The following is a 20,352-nucleotide window of genomic DNA, read 5'->3' as shown; positions in this document are numbered from 1 at the left end:
TGCACTTGGTTGTGTGTGCTTCACAACTCGTCGGAGCATCACTCCCAAGGATTTAGCTCCATCAAATGCAGCACTAGGAGTCAGGAGAGTATTGTTTTGATGGCCTCTCCCACATATATTCTTGATTGTTTTACACAAGGTTGTCAGACCCGGACCGACCCGGCCGGTTCAACCGAAAAAACAGGGAACCGGCCATGTGGCCGGCCCGGGTATCCCCCATTGACCCGGGTATTAAAAAACCCGGTGTTAACCCGGTGACCCGGGCGGTTCAACCGGGAACCGGTTGACCCGGCCGGGTCAATCGAGTCACTAATGTTTAAATTTTTACAATATTTAATAATTTATTATTATTTTTCTCATTAAAAAAACTACAAAAATCGTGTATATTTATTAATATTAATTTATAATTTATAATCAATAAATAGAATTACAATATATATATATATATATATATCATAAACATACTAACAAAAAAATTAACATTTAAAAAAATAAAAATATATTAATGTGTTATGTAAATACTTTCTAAAAAAATTTAATTTATCAAGAAAAATAAAAAAATAAATGAGTGTAATTTTTATTATAAAACATATAAAAATTAAAAGTATTCTAATTAAATAAAAAAATATAAGAAAAATTTAAAACAAAAATAAAAAAATTCAATTAAGATATAAGAATTAGTGAATTAATTTTTTTATTTATTTTAACAAAAATCAACCAATAAACAAATAAATAAATAAATAACACTGAGAGAAGTTCGATAATTATATATTAATATATTAAATTTGTAAATATTTAAAAAAATGTAAAAAAATAAATGATATAATTAGAAAAACTCTCATCGTATATAAGGTCATTTATCAATTTAAATATCAAATCTGAGTAGTTTTTTATAATATAATTATGGGTTTAATATTATATTTGTTCATTATTAATTATTATAATATTTTTTATATTTAATTATTGACCCCGGTTCAACCCCGGTTTGACCCGGTCGAACCCATTGACCCCTGACTCTTGGGCTTAGCCGGGTCATTACCCGGGCCGGGTCTGACAACCTTGGTTTTACATTATTAGTGAGTGTGAATGTGTACATTGGGGACAATGTACAACTTAAGTGTAGGGGGGAGTTTCATAGTGTACATGTCTTTTATATTAGTTTTGATTCACATACATGCTCACATAGCCAATGGCGGTTCACATTAGTTGCAACGATTGCATTCTTGAGTTTAGGAGACTTTTTAACATTGAACATTCTAATGCTCTAGTTCTTGCTTGAATTTTTAGGAATTTTTGCCCGATTGACGCTTGTTGCACTACTCGCTTATTAAACTCTTTTGGAAACTCAAGTTCATTGTTGAAGGGACTAATTATAGTTGTTTGTTTTGTTGACTGAAAAAAAATGGAAAAAGGAACAACAAAATAGTTTTATTGTTTACTTGTGCTTATTGGGTGGAAAGAGCTACCAACTATGAAGTATGAATATACTCTCATAAGTCGGATACTAGTTATGCCCTAATGAGAGAAAGAGCTATCTCATTGGATGAGTGAAAGCTACCACCCCAGTAGAAAGAGCTACCACCTCGAAAGTATGAAAGCCGCCTTAGCGGCCTCTTTGGAAAGGGCTACCTTAAAGGATGTGTGAAGCTACTACCGTCTTTTTTTTAATTTTTGTTACTTTGTGTATATAAATAAGTCTCTTATACTTAGAACTTTGAGGAGTATATTTTAGGTTGACTTGAGTGAGTTTTACACACACTTACATGATTTCAGGTTTATTGTCCTTTTTTATTCAAGTTTTTAGCTAAAGCATTGATTTTTCGTATTTAGTGTTGGAATTTCCCTTACTTGTAGAATGCTCTCTTTGCATGCTTTGGTGAACCTAAGGCCAAGCACTTCTAATATTTCCTTCGTCTATGCTTCGATGTTTTTTTTTTGTTTGAGGAAAATCGAAAGCTTAAGTGTGGGGGAGTTTGATAAGTGCAAGTGTGATAAGAATGCGAAGTATTTTTTTCTTATATTGAGGATTACTTTTATCAGGTTTTAGCACTAATACTTATGCATTTGTGTTACTTCATGCACATAGGGTTGTGAAGCCGAATGTTAAAGAAAGAAGCCAATATAGATCGTGAACGCACACATTTGGAGGAATTCTTAAGAAGAATCAAACGCGAAGACATAAGTTAGGTTCAAGATGCGAAAATGTGTGCCACCTCCTTGTATTCAAGCTAGCACAATGATTTAGAGGGGCACAAAGGAAGTCACATTCGTGTATCCACGATTTATGCATTGAAAGCTAGAGCTTCACCAATGAGGAAGTTTATTGAAGAAGCAAAAAGATCTACGACGTAAACGTGTGTCCGTTTATGTTACCTCAATGAAAACATGGATTATGGAGTGTTTCGGGCCGGTATTGCTGCAAAACACTGTAGCAATTTACTGCATAAGATACTGTTCACAGACGGCCGAGAAATTGAATTTCAGAGAATCCACACGGGCATGTGAAAATTACCCACGCTCGTGCAAAAAATCCACAGGGGCTTGTGGATGCCCGATTCCAGCCCCTTTAAAAGCCGATTTTCAGCCTGAATTCAGCATTCTTTTCTCCATCTTTTCCCCAACTTTCAAAAGGGCGGCGGTGCCTAGGGTTTTGAGAGGTATTGGCAAGGGTTGTGGAGAGGTTCTAAGGCTTCGACATCGCGCTCCACTTCGAAGAAGGTTATTGGGAGAGCTTTCATCGTCACCGATCCGGCGAGGTGTGCCCTAGGCTGGACAAGGGGACCTTTGGGGGAGACGAGGCCACTCCAGAAGACTACCGAGGGGTTTTTTTTATGGATTACTTATTTTTACATTCAATTTCATTGTTGATTGTAACTACTCCATGGAGAGATAAACACCCCTAGTGAGTACTTGGATTTGTGAACCCTAAGATGCATTTGTTTCATTAAACCTTTTATTATGCTTTCCTTAATTGATGTTTTAATTGAGTTCTAATCTTAAATGTTTGATTGATTGAATGCTCCCTTAGAGTGACACTAGGGTTGAGAGTTCACCTTGGTAAACCTTGTGAGTGAGTGACACACCACGAGAGTTAGACAAATCTAGATTGGAGAGGGTTGAGAGGGTGAGTCGAGAGGTAGCGGAGCGTCCCCTTTCCTCTTCGACGTGATTTATCCTATCTCCATTTCCTTGAATTCTTTGCGGTAATAGTAGAGTGAACGGGCTAAGGGATGACCTTCCGCTGGGGCTTAGTTGCAAAGACAACGGAGTGAATCGTTGAAGTGATTTTAGCACCTAGGCTTAGTTGTGACTAGGGACCTCTGTCCTGGACCAAAGGGTTAGGTCTACATTTAGGAAGAGGGTTTATCACTTGGAATCCCTAGAACTCCATGCAATTCTATACAAGTGCAAGGTGTTGAGATTATTCTATTTCTCCACCTGGACATTGTATAGAGTTAGTCACGGTTGACCTTAGATTTGGGACCGTGTATTGAAGGATTTCCATGACTCATTAATGCATTAATTAGGAAGCATAATAGTTGGTTCTGGACTTGATACGATTGTCTTAGGCGGAACAATATCCGAGCACCCCATTTATATCGATTGTCTTATCTCTCATTTACTTTTGCTTCTCTTTCTTGTTTCTTTTATTCTTGTTTACACTACATCTTATCAATACAATCATTGTTCATTTTCACTTGGTTAAGTAGCAATTTAAGTATTCTATTCCCTACTCCCGGTTGATACGATACCCCACTCACCTGGGATTATTACTTCGACAAACCCGTGCACTTGCTGGTCACACGCAAGGGGCATTGTCAAAAGTCCTTCTCACACCATTTAACACCACTGTGGGTCCTGAGGACCCAGTAAAAGTCACTTCCTACTTGAAACAATCAAAGAAAACATGATGCATATCCAGCCAATCCATACCAAGGATGGCATCAAATACTTTGTTCTCCAAAAGAACCAAGTCTGTCTTCAACACCACTCCACTAACGATCACAGAACATCCCTAAACACCAAACTCTCGACTATCTCCTGACCAAGAGGTGTTTGAATCCTGACTACCTCTTCACCAAGAGAGGTTTGTATCACCAACTCACACCGTATGGGGGAAGGGGCACTATCGGCATGACATGCAAATGCTGTGCTAACAAAAGAGCGCTCTCATCCAGAATCAATCAATGCATAAGTGTCATGTTGAAAAATGGACAGCGTACCTGTGTTTTCTTTTGCAAGCAAAACGCAAATTCTATGCTTTTTGTTATAGTAATGTGCCCTATTTTTGAAAAATAAGAGATTTTACTATAAGAAAATATAGGATTAGGGTTTTAATTCAAAAAAATACTTGACATTCCAAAAATAAAAGAACAAAAAGGATTAAGGTTTTGATTAAAAAAATATAAGACATTCCGTAAAGAAAATGAGGATTAGGGCTTTGATTCAAAACTAAAAAATAGAACAAAATATAGGAATAGGGTTTTGATTTAAAGATAGGAGAGATTATGAAAAAAACATAGAATTAGAATTTTGATTCAAATATAGTAGGCCTAAAGACTGATCTCGGAAGTTTTCAGGGGCTTGTTTGTGGAGCTTAAAGATTAATCAATTGTCTCTTCAAGGTAAGCCTCCATTCTTCCTTTCCCTTGCTTGTTCTTTTGATAGTTGAAGCTAGGGTTAGTTTGTGAGTTTGATTTTGAGCTTTATTTCTTGTTCTCCTTGTTATTTGTTGTTGGTGAATCTTAAGAGAAGTGTTTGATTTGGTTTGTTTAGCTTCGATCTAGTGTAATCTTTGAGTGTTCTTCTTCCTTGTTTTCGGATATACTGTAGCACTTGTGAGTTTTCCTTGTTTTCTTGGTTTCCTTGGGTTAGAGAGAAGCTTAAAACCCTTTAGGATCTCATTAGCAACCTCAAGAGTTAGTTTGAGTAAAACCTAGAGCCGAGTAGTGTTGTTTGGTAGAGAAACCTATTGTCTCTTTTGCTGGGCCCTGTGCTAATCCTTGTTGTTGTTTTGATTTCTCAAGGAGTTGAAGTTGTGGCTTAAAGTAAAGAGCTAGCCAAGGACTAGTGTTCAAGGAAGAGAAATCGTCAAAGTTGTGAGTGGGACTCTTAAGCATAATTCTATTAGAAGAATGCCAAAAGTGATATATACATATATTTCATTGCATAAGTAAAGTTTTATTGGTTTTTTAATTGAGTTGCATGACTGAATGATAGTTTATTTATTGTTAAAAACTCTTAGGCTTTGCTTGTATGAGGTGAAGGAGGGGTTTATAAAGGAGGGTAGAGTAGGGTAAAGTAAGGAAAGTGGAGTTTTTAAGTTATACCTTGTTTGGGGCTAAGGTAAGGTAAATGGAGATTATCAAACCTTCTACTGTTTGGATTGAAGGTAAGAGATGGTAAGGTTTTATGGTAATATTACTAAAATACCCTTTAGTATGTTGTAATAAGATTGTTAGATATTATTATAAACTACTAAAAAAAAGACATATAAAAAAACAAATATTATAAATATTCTCTTACCATAAATATGCTTTTAAAAAAATAAATATGAATTTTCAAATTATTTGGAAAGATTTAGGGTATTTTTGTAATTGTTTGAAAAGATTGAGGGCATTTTTGTCCAAAAAAATTGAGGGTATTTTTGTAATTGTTTGGAAAGGTTGAGGGCATTTTTGAAAAATCCTTAACCCTAAATAAATAAAGATGTAATTGTTTGGAAATTTTGAGGGCATTTTGGTCTAAGAAAAATTCAAAACCTTGCTAACCCCCCAATTTGGAGGGTTGAGAAATGAGGGTAAATGGAGGTTTCTCAACCCTCCATTTAACCCTCTCATACCCTACCCTCCAAATAACCCTGGATCCAAACAAGGTTTGGTAGATAACCTTACTTTACAAAACCTCCAAAAACCTTCTCCCAAGCAAGCCCTTAAAAGGTCCCCTTTAGTATTTCAAAACTATACGTGGATCATGATTAAGTTTATTCTCTGGGTTTGGATAGGCATCAAATTGACCTTGAAAACTTATTATTTAATCATAGCTTTTAATGTGAATATTTGATACAATTGTTATAATATCAAAAGAGTTTATGTAAACTATTTACGCAACACATTTCATGCATGTTGTGATTGAAATGTTTACTCAAGGATCTCTTATCAAAATGATGTTAGGTTGGATGAAAAGATATCAGTTTGAGATGTTTTGGATCTAACATAAAAATGGTTTTACATTTCCTTTTAATGAAGAGTTACCAATGTTAAAAGTTCTTGAAATGTTTTCTACAGTATTTGGAAATTATATTGAATTGTGATTTGGCTTATTTCAAAGAACTTGATAAAGAACTTGTTTCTTGTGAAAAGAAACCATATATTTTGGTTATTATGTTTCGAAGAGCATGTTTTCATGAAATTTGATAGTCTTATTATGATGTTGAAGGTGTTGTGTAAAACTAAGTTGAAATACATTTTGATGATTCTATATTTGAAATGTATTTTCAAGGATTATTCTTGATTTGATGTTTTCTTGATGAAAAGGATTTCATCGAAGATGTTATGATCAGCTAGCTCACTCTTTGAGTGAAAGTTATATATGTGAAAACTTGCAATCCCTCGATGAGAATTATTCTATCAGTTGATGTACATATTGAGCCTACGGGCTGGATTGTTATTTAAATGTTTTGATGGTGACATGGGAGCCGAGCTCCAATACTTACTACAGTAAGAAGTGGACGGTTTCCATGAGCCGACCTAGTTGAGGTGGTGTGGAAAACTATCAAACCAGTTATGTCATTTCATGTGGAAGCGTAGAGCTGACTTGGATATAGTTGGGTTGTTCGGAGTCACCACACGGACTTCCCAACGGCCAATGCCAAGATAAGTGCATCTTGGTGGCTCTTGACCTAACCAAAGCCATGGTTATCGATAGAGGGTTTTCGAGGCTATTTGTGAAACTATCGACATTTGATTTTTCACATCTTAAACTTTTGGATTGTTGAGTTACTGAAAGGGTGTTTAACCTTGGATTTTGAACTTGTATGGAATCATGGATGATTTCAAAAGGTTTTATTTTTGCTTTCCATTGAGGAAGTTAAATTTCCTTATTTTATATTGGTTATTTAAAGTATCTTATTTATTGATGAACTTGTGAAACCTTCAACTTGTGAGAATGCTTAAACCTTGTATTTTATAATTTGTTATATCTATATTTATATTAAGCTGTTATTATTTATCTGTAGTATTGCAAAGTCTGGTTTGTTGCTTAACTTTTTTTTTTAATATAGCTTGAACTCATGTTTGACATTTCACCGATTGGAGGTTTTAAGACTCTAAATGGAGTACAAAGATTTCTTTGTATTATCTTTTGTTATGCTAAGCTAGAAATTACTCTTATATGATTTATAGCTATAGTTGTGTTTACATATGTATATAACTATGTTCTAAACTATTGGTATTATTGTAAAGTATTATTCGAATGATTTACAATTTGTATTTTGGTAATCTATATTTATTATTTTGGTATATTGTGGTGGAGTTGTGCTAACCTCCCCTCACTAAGTAACTGTGGTTGCTCACTCACCCTTCTTTCCTCTCCCCATGTGTTAGTTCAGCGAAGCGATGCGGATGTGGAGTGCACGGCAAGAGTTGGTTTTAGCATAGTTACTTGAGTTAATTGTGCATGTTCTCAGTTATTGGGATGTATAGTGTGGAATCCTTTAATATAAGTAACTTGTTAACTTATGTATTCATTTATGTATCGTAAGAACCCTTGTATTAGTTGTGGTCTAAATGTTGCATGAGAGACCATACTCAGTGTTTGGTTTGTATTAAAATCTTGTATTTTGAAGTTTGAGCACTATGCCCCCTATCTTTAGTTCGTCGAGTTAGTCTTGTGTAGAGAATTGTTACATCCAATTTATTGTTAAGTATGTACAGAGAACAGATTAGCCTTACAATAATCAAGGGTAAGGTAGTGTTTAACCTCTCTTGAATTATCGTGGCGGTATGTCACGTGTGGGACCTGCGGGTCGGGGCGTGACAATTTAAATCCAAAAAATAGTGGAAATTTCCAAAAAAAACAAAACATGATTGGGGTTTTGATTCAAAAATAGCAGACATTCCAAAAAGAAAACATTCAATTATTGTTTTGAATCAAATATTGTTGGCATTCTGAAAAGGAAACATAGGATTAAGGTTAGGGTTTTGATTAAAAAATAGAAGACATTCCAAAAAGAAAAAAAATTCCGAAAGATATGTTTTCTGAATATTACTATAAGAATACATAGGATTAGAGTTTTGATTAAAAAATAGAAGACATTCCAAAAAGAAAATAAAGGGTTAGGGTTTTGATTCAAAAATAGGAGGGATTCCTAGAAGGAAATAAAGGATTAGGGTTTTGATAAAAAAATAGGAGACATTATTATAATAAAACATAGGATTATGGTTTTGATTAAAAAAAAAGAGACATTTCGTAAAGAAAACAAAGGATTAAGTTTTTGAAAGATAGGAATAGGGTTTTGATTAAAAAAAAAATGAGACATTCGAAAAAGAAAACAAAGAATAGGGTTTTGATTCAAAAATAGAATTAGGTTTTGATTGAAAACATAGGATTAGGGTTTATATTAAAAAATAGTAGACATTACAAAAAGGAAACGTAGGATTTGGGTTTTCATTGAAAAATTGAGATATTTCGAAAAGAAAATATAGGATTAGGGTTTTGATTAAAAAATAAGAGACATTATTATAAGAAAACATTGGATTACGGTTTTGATTCAATAAAATGAGATATTCCAAAAAGAAAACTATCGATATGGGTTTTTATTCAAAACTTAAAAATAGGACATATTCCATAAAGAAAAAAGATAGGGTTAGGGTTTCCATTAAAAAATAACAGATATTGCAAAAAGAAAAGAAAGAATTAGGTTTTGATTTAAAATATGAGAATTCTGAAAACAAATCATAGCTGAGGTTTTTGATTCAAAACTAATAAATAGGAGACATTAATAAAAGAAAACATATCTTTCGGGTTTTGTTTGGAAAATATTCCAAAAAAAAACTTAGAATTAGGATTTTGATTAAAAATAGAAGACATTCTGAAAAGAAAACAAACGATTTGGGTTTTGATTCAAAACTAAAAATATGACACATTCCGAAAAGAAAAACATAGGATTAGGGTTTTGATTGAAAAATAGGAGATATTACTATACTAAAACATAGGATTAGTGCTTTGCTTGACAAATATGAGACATTTGGAAAGTACAATATAGGATTATTGCTTTGATTCAAAACAGAAAAATAAGGTTTTCATTCAAATATAGTAGGCATTCCGAAAAGAACACATAGGATTAGGGTATTGATTCAAAACACTAATATTATGTTTTCTTATAGTAGTGTCTCCTATCAAAAATAGTGTTTTGAATCAAAACCATAATCTTATCTTACCGAAAAGGAAAGATAGGATTAGGGTTTTGATTAAAAAATGAGACATTAAAAAAACATACGATTATTTTTTTGATTCAAAAATAGCAAACATATAAATTGGAAAAACATAGGTTAGTGTTTTGATTCAAAACATATAAATTGGAAATATTAAGAAAAGAAAACATAGAACTCATGTTTTGATTGAAAAATAGGAGACAATACAAAAAGAAAACATACGATTAGGGTTTTGATTGCAAGATAGGAGATATTCCAAAAAGAAAATAAATAATTAATGTTTTGATTAAAATGTAGTAGGCATTCCAAAAAAAACATAGGAAACATAGGATTAGTATTTTCATTGAAAGATAAGAGACATTACTATACAAAAAACATTGGATGAGGGTTATGAATGAAAAATAGGAGACGTTACTAAAAGAAAATATAGGATTAGTGTTTTGATTCAAAAATAGTAGACATTGCGGAAAGAAGACATAGGATTAGGATTTTATTTGAAAAATATGAGATATTTTTAAAATAAAACATAGGATTATTGTTTTGATTCAAAAATAGCATACATTTCCAATAGAAAATATAAGATTAAAGTTTTGATTAAAAAATAGAGGACAAGCAAAAAAAATTCGGATTAGGGTTTTGATTAAAAAATATGAGACATTACGAATAGAAAACATACGATTATTGTTTTGATTCAAAAATAGTATACATTCTTTAAATAAGCCATAAGATTAGGGTTTTGATTAAAAAAATAGGAGGCATTCTGAAAAGAAAACATAGGATTAGTGTTTTGATTAAAAAAATGAGACACATTCCAAAAAAAACATAGGGTAATTGTTTGATTAAAAAATATGTGACATTACAAAAAAGAAACATACGATTATTGTTTTGATTGAAAAATAGCAAAAGAAAACATAAGATTTGTGTTTTGATTGAAAAATACAAGACATTACTATAAGAAAACATAGGTATTATGGTTTGTATTGAAAAGTAGGAGACGTTACTATAAGAAAATATATGATTATGGTTTATATTTAAAAATAGGAGACATTATTATAAGAAAATATAGCATTAGGGTTTTGAATGAAAAATACGAGACAATACTATAAGAAAACATAGGATTAGGATTTTTTTTTTAAATAGTAGACAATCCGAAAAGAAAATATATGATTAGGGTTTTGATTCAATAGTAGGATATATTCTAAAAAGAAAAGAAAGGATTAGGGTTTTGATTATAAACTGAAAAGTAGGACACATTCCGAAAAGAAAATATAGTATTAGGGTTTTGATTAATAGATACAAGACATTTTTAAAAGGAAACAATTGATTAAGGTTTTGATTCAAAACTGAAAAATAGGGTATATTCCAAAAAGTAAACATAAGATTATGGTTATGATTGAAAAATAGGTACCATTCCCAAAAGAGAACATAGGATTACGTTTTTGACTGAAAAATATTAGACATTTCAAAAAAATAGCATTCATTAAGAAAAGAAAACATAGGATTAGGGTTTTTATTCAAAACTGAAAAGAGCAGTCATTAAGAAAAGAAAACATTGAATTAGGGTTTTGATTAAAAAATATGAGACATTAGTATAAGAAAACATAGGATTGGGGTTTGGATTGGAAAATATGAGATATTACAATAAGAAAACATAGAATTAGGTTTTTAATTCAAAAATAGTAGACATTCTGAAAACAAAACATAAGATTAGGGTTTTGATTCAAAAATAGTAGACATTCTGAAAATAAAACATAATATTAGGGTTTTGATTAAAAAATACTAGACATTCCGAAAAGAAAACATTGTTTTAGGGTTTGGAATAAAAAATAGGCGCCAATCCGAAAAAAAAACATAGGATTAGGGTTTTGATTCAAAAATAGCAAGCATTCAGAGAGAAAACATATGATTAGGGTTTTGATTAAAAAATATGAGACATTACTATAAGAAAACATAGGATTGGGGTTTGGATTGGAAAATATGAGATATTACAATAAGAAAACATAGAATTAGGTTTTTAATTCAAAAATAGTAGACATTCTGAAAACAAAATATAAGATTAGGGTTTTGATTCAAAAATAGTAGACATTCTGAAAATAAAACATAATATTAGGGTTTTGATTAAAAAATACTAGACATTCGAAAAGAAAACATTGTTTTAGGGTTTGGAATAAAAAATAGGCGCCAATCCGAAAAAAAAACATAGGATTAGGGTTTTGATTCAAAAATAGCAAGCATTCCCAAGAGAAAACATATGATTAGGGTTTTGATTAAAAAAATAGGAGGTATTCTGAAAAAAACTTAGGATTATTGTTTTGATTAAAAAAATATGAGATATTATGAAAAGAAAACATATGATTAGGGTGTTTTATTTAAAAATAGGATACATTACTATATTAAAACATAGGATTATGGTTTTGTTTAAAAACCAAAAAAATAGTAGACATTCTAAAAAGAAAATATAGGATTCGGGTTTTGATTCAAAAATAGGAGACAATGAAAAAAGAAAACATGGGATTAAGGTTTTAATTCAAAAATACGAGCCACTGCAAAAAGAAAACATATAATTATGGTTTTGATTGAAAAATATGAGACATTACAAAAAGAAAACTTAGGATTATTGTTTTGATTCTAAAATAGAAGACATTCCAAAGAAAATATAAGATTAGGTGGCATTGCAAAAAGAGAAACATAGGAATAGGGTTTTGATTAAAAAATATGCAGAGATTCCTTGAACAAAAGTTATGATTATGGGTTTTTATTCGAACAAATGAGACATTTTGAATAGAAAACAAATGATTAGTATTTTGATTCAAAACTGAAAAATATGACATGTTCTGAAAAGAAAACATAGTATTAGAATTTTCATTAAAAAATGGTAGACATTCTTAATTGAAAATAAAGGATTTTGTTTTTGTTTGAAAAATAGGAGACATTCTGAAAAGAAAACATAAGTTTGGATTTTGATTCAAAACTGATAAATAGGAGACATTAAGGAAAGAAAACATAGGATTCGGTATTTGATTGAAAGATTGGAGACATTCCGAAAAGAAAACATATTATTATAGTTTTGATTGAAATATATTAGGTATTTCAAAAAGAAAACATATTATTATGGTTTTGATTGAAATATCGTAGGCATTCCAAAAAAGAAAACATAGGATTAGGGTTTTGATTTTAAACCTAAAAAAAGTACACATTACTATAAAAAAAATAGCATTAGAGTTTTGATTTAAAAAATATTACACTTTCCAAAAATAAAACATAGGATTAGGGTTTTGATTAAAAAATAGGAGACATTACTATAAGAAAACATAAGCTTAGGGTTTTGATTCAAAAATAGTAGACATTCTGAAATGAAAACATAAGATTAGGGTTTTGATTGAAAAATAGTAGAAATTTGAAAAAGAATACATAGGATTAGGGTTTTGATTTCAAAATAGGAGGCATTCCCGAAAAGATAACATAGGATTAGTGTTTGACAGAAAAATATGAGATATTCCGAAAAAAAATGTAGGATTATAGTTTTGATTCAAGTATAGTAGGCATTCCGAATTGAAAACATAGCATTAGGGTTTTGATTAAAAAAAATAGAAATTACTATAAGAAAACATAGGATTAGTGTTTTGATTAAATACCAAAAATAGGGGACATTTCCAAAAAAAAATATGTAGGATTATGGTGTTGATTTAAAGTTAAGAGCTATTCCAAAAAGAAAACAAAATTTTAGCGTTTTGATTGAAAAATATGAAGCATTCCAAAAAGAATACAGAGGATTAGGGTTTTGATTCCAAACTAAAAAATTTGAGACATTAAGAAGAGAAAACAAAGGATTAGGGTTTTGATCGAAAAATAAGAGATATTACTATAAGAAAACATAGAATTAAGATTTTCATTTAAAAAATAATAGCCATTCTGAAAGGAAAACATTGGATTATTGTTTTGATTGAAAAAATATGAGACATTATAAAAGGAAAAAAAAACATAGGATTATTGTTTGGATTAAAAAATATCAGACATTCCCAAAGAAAATGTAAGATTAGGGTTTTTATTAAAAAATAACATGCATTCAAAAAAAACTTAGGATTAGGGTTTTAATTAAAAAAAAATATGAGACATTACGAAAAGAAAACATATGATTTGGGTTTTAATTGAACAGTATGAGATGGTAAAGAAAACATAGGATTTGGGTTTTGATTGAAAAATAGGATCCATTATTATAAGAAAACATACGATTAAGGTTTTGATTTAAAACCAAAAAATAGTAGACATTCCGAAAAGAAAATATAGGATTATGGATTGGATTCCAAAATAGCAAACATTACCAAAAGCAAACGTAGGATTAGTGTTTTCATTCAAAAATAGGAGCCACTCCAAAAAGAAAACATACGATTATGGTTTTCATTGAAAAATATGATATATTACGAAAAAAAAACATAGTATTATTGTTTTCATTCAAAAATAACAGATATTTCCAAAAGCAAACATAAGATTACGGTTTTGATTTTAAAATAGGAGACATTCCACACAAAAAATCTTAGGATTCAGGTTTTTTATTAAAAAATATGAGACATTCTAAAAAGAAAAGCATAGGATTAGGTTTTGATTGAAAAATAAGAGACATTCAAAAAATGAAACATAGAATTAGGGTTTTGATTGAAAAATGGATGACATTCTAAAAAGAAAACATAGGTTAAGGTTTTGATTCAAAACTGATAAATAAGAGACATTAAGAAAAGAAAACAAAGAATTAGGGTTTTGATTCAAATATAGTAGGCATTCCGAAAATAAAACATAGGATAAGGGTTTTGATTAAAATATAGGAGACATTTCTACAAGTAAACATAGGATTACTATTTTAATTGAAAAATAGGAGACTTTACTATAAGAAAAAATAGGACTAGTGTTTTGAATGAAGAATAGGAGACATTACTATAAGAAAACAATGTATTTGTGTTTAAATTCAAAAATAGTAGATGTTATGAAAAGAAAACATAGGATTTTTATTTAATTAAAAAATAATAGCCATTACAAAAAGAAAACTTAAGATTAGGGTTTTGATTAAAAAATAATAGATATTCTGAAAAAGAAAACATAGTATCAGGATTTTGATTGAAAAATATGAGACATTTCGAAAACAAAAAAAACATACAATTAGGGTTTTGATTCATAAATTAGGGGCGTTCCAAAAAGAAAATATAGGATTAGGGTTTTGATTCAGAAATTGGGGGTAGTCTAAAAAGAAAACATAGGATTAGGGTTTTGATTGAAAAATATGAGACATTACGAAAAGAAAATATATTATTATTGTTTTGATTGAAAAGTAGCAGATATTTCCAAAAGAAAATATAAGATTCAAGTTTTGATTGTAAAATAGGAGGTATTCCAAAAAACAAATTTTGAATTAGGGTTTTGATTAAAAAGTAGGAGGCATTCATTTTCAAAAATAGCAATCATTTTCAAAAGAAAACATATGATTATTATTTTGATTGAAAAATAGCAATCATTTTCAAAAGAAAACATAGGATTAGAGTTTCGATTAAAAAGTAAGAGGCATTCCGAAAAGAAAACATAGGATTAGAATTTTTAATCAAAAATAGTAGGCATTCTGAAAATAAAACATAGGATTAGGGTTTTGATTAAAAATTAGCAGAGATTCCACATATAGGAGACATTACTCTAAGAAAATAGAGTATTAGGGTTTTGATTAAAAACATAGGTTAGTCTTTCATTATTTTATTATTATTGTTATTTTTTTAACTAATAAAATCATAAAAATAAACCATGCATCAAAAAAAGGGGAGGGGTGCAACACGATTACTTCGGAGGAGGTCACCCATCCTAGTAAGTACTACCATCGCCCAAGCTCTCTTAATTTCAAGGTTCTAATGAGATCTAGTGCTTTAGTATTGGTATGATCGCACTGAAGTTGAAAAACAAAGGATTAGTTTTTTTTTTGAAAAATAGGGGACATTTTGAAAAGAAAATATAAGATTAGCTTATTGATTAAAAAATACCAGGTACTCCAAAAAGAAAACATAGGATTAGGGTTTTGAATGAAAAATATTAGACATTACTAAATCCTATGTTTTCTTTTGAAAACAAAACCCTAATCCTACATTTTCTTATCGGAGATATTACTATAAGAAAGCATAGGATTAGTTTTCTTTTGAAAGGCCAATTACTCTTGTTCCCATAACACCAAAACAAGTTTATAATGATCAAGTGAGATTACAAAAAGAGAGTGACGAAAAGAGAGAAAATGAAAGAAAGAAAAAGAGTGAAAATCAGAGAGAAGTTGACAAAAATAAGAGAGAAAAAGAAAAGAAAAGTTCAATTGTTGAGGGAAAATCAGAGGGAAAATCTGAGAGAAAACAACAAAATTGTTATGCAAGGGCAAGTGAGATAAAGCGAGCAATGTTTCGAGATAGCCGATGATTGTACTTTTGTACAAAGAGGCATATTTGAATACTAACAACCTTAACATGTCTTTGCCTTGTCCAATTGTTGAACTTTTGCAGGTGATGATGTTTTTCTCGAGGAGGCTCCACATGGATTACCACCTATTCGGGGAATTGAGTATCAAAATTAACTTTGTTCCCGGTGCCACCATCCCAAACCGACCAACCTATAGAACAATCCTGAGGAGACAAAGGAGCTACAACGGCTGGTTGAAGAGTAGATGGCAAAGGGTTATGTAAGGGAGAGCATGAGTCCTTGTGTTGTTCCGGTGATTTTGGTTCCTAAGAAGGATGGGACGTGAAGGATGTGTGTTGATTGTCGTGCCATCAACAACATTACAGTAAAGTATCGACATCCTATTCCTCGCTTAGATGATATGTTAGATAAACTACATGGTGCTAGTATTTCTCTAAAATTGATTTGAAGAGTGAGTATCATCAAATAAGAATGAAAGAAGGTGATGAATGGAAAATTGCGTTTAAAACAAAACATGGATTATATGAGTGGTTAGTGATCAGCCTTTTGGGTTGTCTAATGCACCAAGTAATTTTATGCGCTTGATGAACCATGTCTTGAGGGAATTCATTGGTAGATTTGTTGTTGTTGTTTATTTTGATGATATTCTTATTTACAGCAAATGCTTGGATGATCATGTTGAGCACTTAAAATCAGTTTTAAATGTACTTCAAAAAGTGAAGCTATTTGCTAACTTGCAAAAGTGCACTTTTTGCACTAAAAAGCTTGTATTTCTTGGTTTTGTTGTGAGTGCAACAGGCATACAAGTCGATGAGAATAAAATCCGTGCGATTCAAGAATGGCCGAGTCTTACTAGTGTTGGAGCTGTTCGAAGTTTTCATGGCCTTGCTAGTTTCCATAGAAGGTTTGTAAAAGATTTTAGTAGCATTGCCACTCCATTGATGGAGGTGATTAAGAAGAACATGGGCTTCAAATGGGGGAAAGAGCAAGAACGGGCATTTCAGTTGCTCAAGGACAAATTGACCCATGCTCCCGTACTTCCTTTGCCTAATTTTACTAAAACTTTAGAGATTGAATGTGACGCTTCAGGTTTGGGTATAGGTGTTGTTCTCATGCAATGAGGAAGGCCAATTGCATATTTTAGCGAGAAACTAAGTGTGGCAGCTTTAAACTACCCTACTAATGACAAGGAGTTATGCGTTGGTTCGAGCATTAGAAACATGGCAACACTACTTATGGCCAAAGGAATTCGTGATTCACACAGATCATGAGTCATTTAAGCATTTGAAGGGCCAACATAAGCTGAATAGAAGGCATTTACGATGGGTAGAATTCATTGAGACATTTCCCTATGTCATCCGGTACAAGCAAGACAAGGAGAATGTTGTGGCAGATGCATTATCCTGCAGGTATGCTTTACTTTCCACTCTTGATGCGAAGGTTCTCAGTTTTGAACATATAAAAGATTTATATCCATCTGATCATGATTTTGGTGATGTGTATCAATCTTGTAAGAAATTTACATTTGGAAAATACTTTAGACATGATGATTATCTATTCATGGAAAACAAATTGTGTTTGCCTAATTGTTTTGTGCGAGATTTATTAGGTAGGGAATCACATGGAGGAGGATTAATGGGGCACTTTGGTGTAGCTAAGACTCTTAGTGTTTTACAAGAATATTTTTATTGGCCACATATGAAACGTGATGTAGAAAGGATTTGTGGTAGATGTGTCACTTGTAAGCAAGCTAAGTCAAGGATACAACCCCATGGTTTATACACACCATTGCCAATTCCTAGTGCGCCTTGGATTGATATTTCGATGGATTTTGTCTTAGGATTACCCCGGTCAAAACGAGGTAGGGATTCAATATTTGTTGTTGTGGATCGATTTTCGAAAATGGCACATTTTATTCCATGTCACAAAACTAATGATGCTCCAAATATAGCTGAATTGTTCTTTCATGAAATTGTGAGATTGCATGGTATGCCTAGAACTATCATTTCAGATCGGGATGCTAAGTTCTTGAGTTACTTTTGGAAAACCTTGTGGGGTAAATTAGGAACTAAATTGTTGTTTTCTACTACATGTCACCCACAAACCGATGGTCAAACTGAAGTAGTTAATAGAACTTTATCTACTTTGTTGCGAGCTATAATTCAAAAAAATATCAAAACCTGGGAGGATTGTTTACCACATGTTGAATTTGCGTATAATCGTGCTGTTCATTCTGCTACTCAGTTTTCACCCTTTGAGATTGTGTATGGTTTTAATCCATTAACTTCTTTAGACTTAACTCCTTTGCCTATGATTGAGCGTGTAAATCTAGATGGCAAAAGCAAAGCTGAATTTGTTAAACACATCCATGAGAAAGCAAGGCTCAACATTGAATGAAGGACGGAGCAATATGCACAGCTAGCCAATAAAGGGTGACAAAAGGTTGTGTTTGAACTAGGAGATTGGGTTTGGCTGTGCCACGAGGGGACTGTCCATTTCAAGTTCTTGAGCGTAACAATGATAATGCGTACAAGCTAGATTTACCAGGTGAGTACAATGTTAGTGCCACATTTAATGTTGCTGATCTATCCTTTTTTGATGTAGGTGATGATTTGAGGGCAAATTCTATTCAAGAGGAGGGGAATGATAGAAACGTGTCCAAAACTAACAAAGAGGGTCATGATCCCCTTCAAGTCACAATTGGACCAATCACACGAGGTCGGGCTAAGAAATTCAAGGAGGCTCTTGCTGGTTAATTCAAGAGGTTCAACTCAAACAAGATTAGAAGCTCATCATTAATGAAGAACAAAGTTTGGTCCACATCATTAAAGCTATCATCAATTAGCTATTATCATTAAAACTCACCATCAATGCTTCTCATACTTCAATGCTTTGGAAAAGAAGTGCGGTTAATTTGTGATTGTTACAAAGCATGCATGTGTATTTAATGTTTCTTGTTTCTAAACATGCATGAGTCTAATATTTAGAGTTTAATGCTTAATATTTCTTGTAATAGTCTATATAAGGGCTGAACTATGGCATGAAAAGGACTTTTGGCTGATTATTAAAAAGTGAGAGAAATCTCTTTGGTTCTTCGAAGAACTATTGAACTTATCAGGTTTGTCCTGTGGCATTCATCTTGATTTATCAAATGGTCTCCCACTCCTGTTTGTGGCGTCTTCACTATACCAAGGTTCTTGCTTTTCTATAAGCAACGGGTCGCGGTACTTCTCCTTTAAACCTGAGGGTAGAACGATTGTTTGGACTAATATTGTTATGGGTTTCATCAAGTTCTTGGCGGCGTTCGTATCACTTTTTGAGGGTGCATAGAAAGCCTAAATGGTTTTTTAGGGTTGGGTGCTCGAAGTCACCACACGGGTTCACCAACGGCCAACAGGAAGATACACGCATCTTGGTGGCTCCTAACATAACCGCGGCCACGGTTAGTGATGGAGGGTTTTTTAGGCTATTTGTGAAACTATCAACATTTAATTTATTTCTTTATTCACATAATGAACATTTGAATTTTTGAGCTATTGAAAGGGATTATTAAACTTGGATTTCAGACTTGCATGGTCAGAAAACTCAATGCCTGCATGTTTTAAATTCTTCATTTCGTAGTAGTTGTGGCAATCAAATACTAACTCCACCTTCTTCTCCCATTCAAGGTAGGCTTCGGGATGATGTTTTCCTTGAAAATAAGGAATCTTCATTTTTATGCCATGGAAGTTGTTATCCCCTCGATTCCAAACCCGCCTATTTTGTGTATTCCTCCTATGGATGGCTACCCACCGAGCCTTGTTCATCATCTCCCTCAGATCTACTCAATCCATCCTCCTTAAACCTTTGTTCATGTCTTTCCAATTCTTGATTGTGAGAGTGCGGTGAATCTTGTCTTGAATTTTCTATTCTATCCAACCGTTTATGAACCTCCCCTAATTCTTTCCTCATCAAATGCTGCATCTCTCCCATGCATGTTTAGAAACAAGAAACATTAAATACTCACGAATGCTTTGTAATAAGAAACATTAAATACTCATGCATGCTTTGGGACAATCACAAATTAACCATTATTCTTTTCCAAAGCATTGAAGTATGAGAAGCATTGATGGTGAGTTTTAATGATAATAGCTAATTGATGATATCTTTAATGATGTGGACCAAACTTTGTTCTTCATTGATGATGAGCTTGTAATCTTGTTTGAGTTGAACCTCTTGAATGAATCCAGCAAGAGCCTCCTTGAATTTCTTAGCCCGACCTCGTGTGATTGGTCCAATTTTGACTTGAAGGGGATCATGACCCTCTTTATTAGTTTTGGACATGTTTCTATCAAAAAGGGTGATACCACATCTGAGTACTCCATGCCACTCCAATTAGGTCGACGCGTAGAAACTCTAACCCTTACTGCAGTAAATATTGGGAATCCCCCCATGTCACCATCAAAACATTTAAATAACAATCCAACTCTTAGGCTCAGTGTAA

The 20,352-nt window shown here is 32.2% G+C and overlaps 1 pseudogene; it reads left to right on the top strand.

The window, feature by feature from the left end:
* The first annotated feature begins 5,355 nt into the window (after window positions 1-5,355).
* LOC120263121 lies at window positions 5,356-18,625 on the top strand (annotated as a pseudogene).
* Window positions 18,626-20,352: the final 1,727 nt, after the last annotated feature.

Source organism: Dioscorea cayenensis, chromosome 6, assembly GCF_009730915.1.
Source record: "Dioscorea cayenensis subsp. rotundata cultivar TDr96_F1 chromosome 6, TDr96_F1_v2_PseudoChromosome.rev07_lg8_w22 25.fasta, whole genome shotgun sequence".
NCBI lineage: Eukaryota > Viridiplantae > Streptophyta > Magnoliopsida > Dioscoreales > Dioscoreaceae > Dioscorea > Dioscorea cayenensis.
The sequence above is the reverse complement of the archived record's forward strand: the minus strand, read 5'-3'. Positions and strand labels throughout refer to the sequence as shown.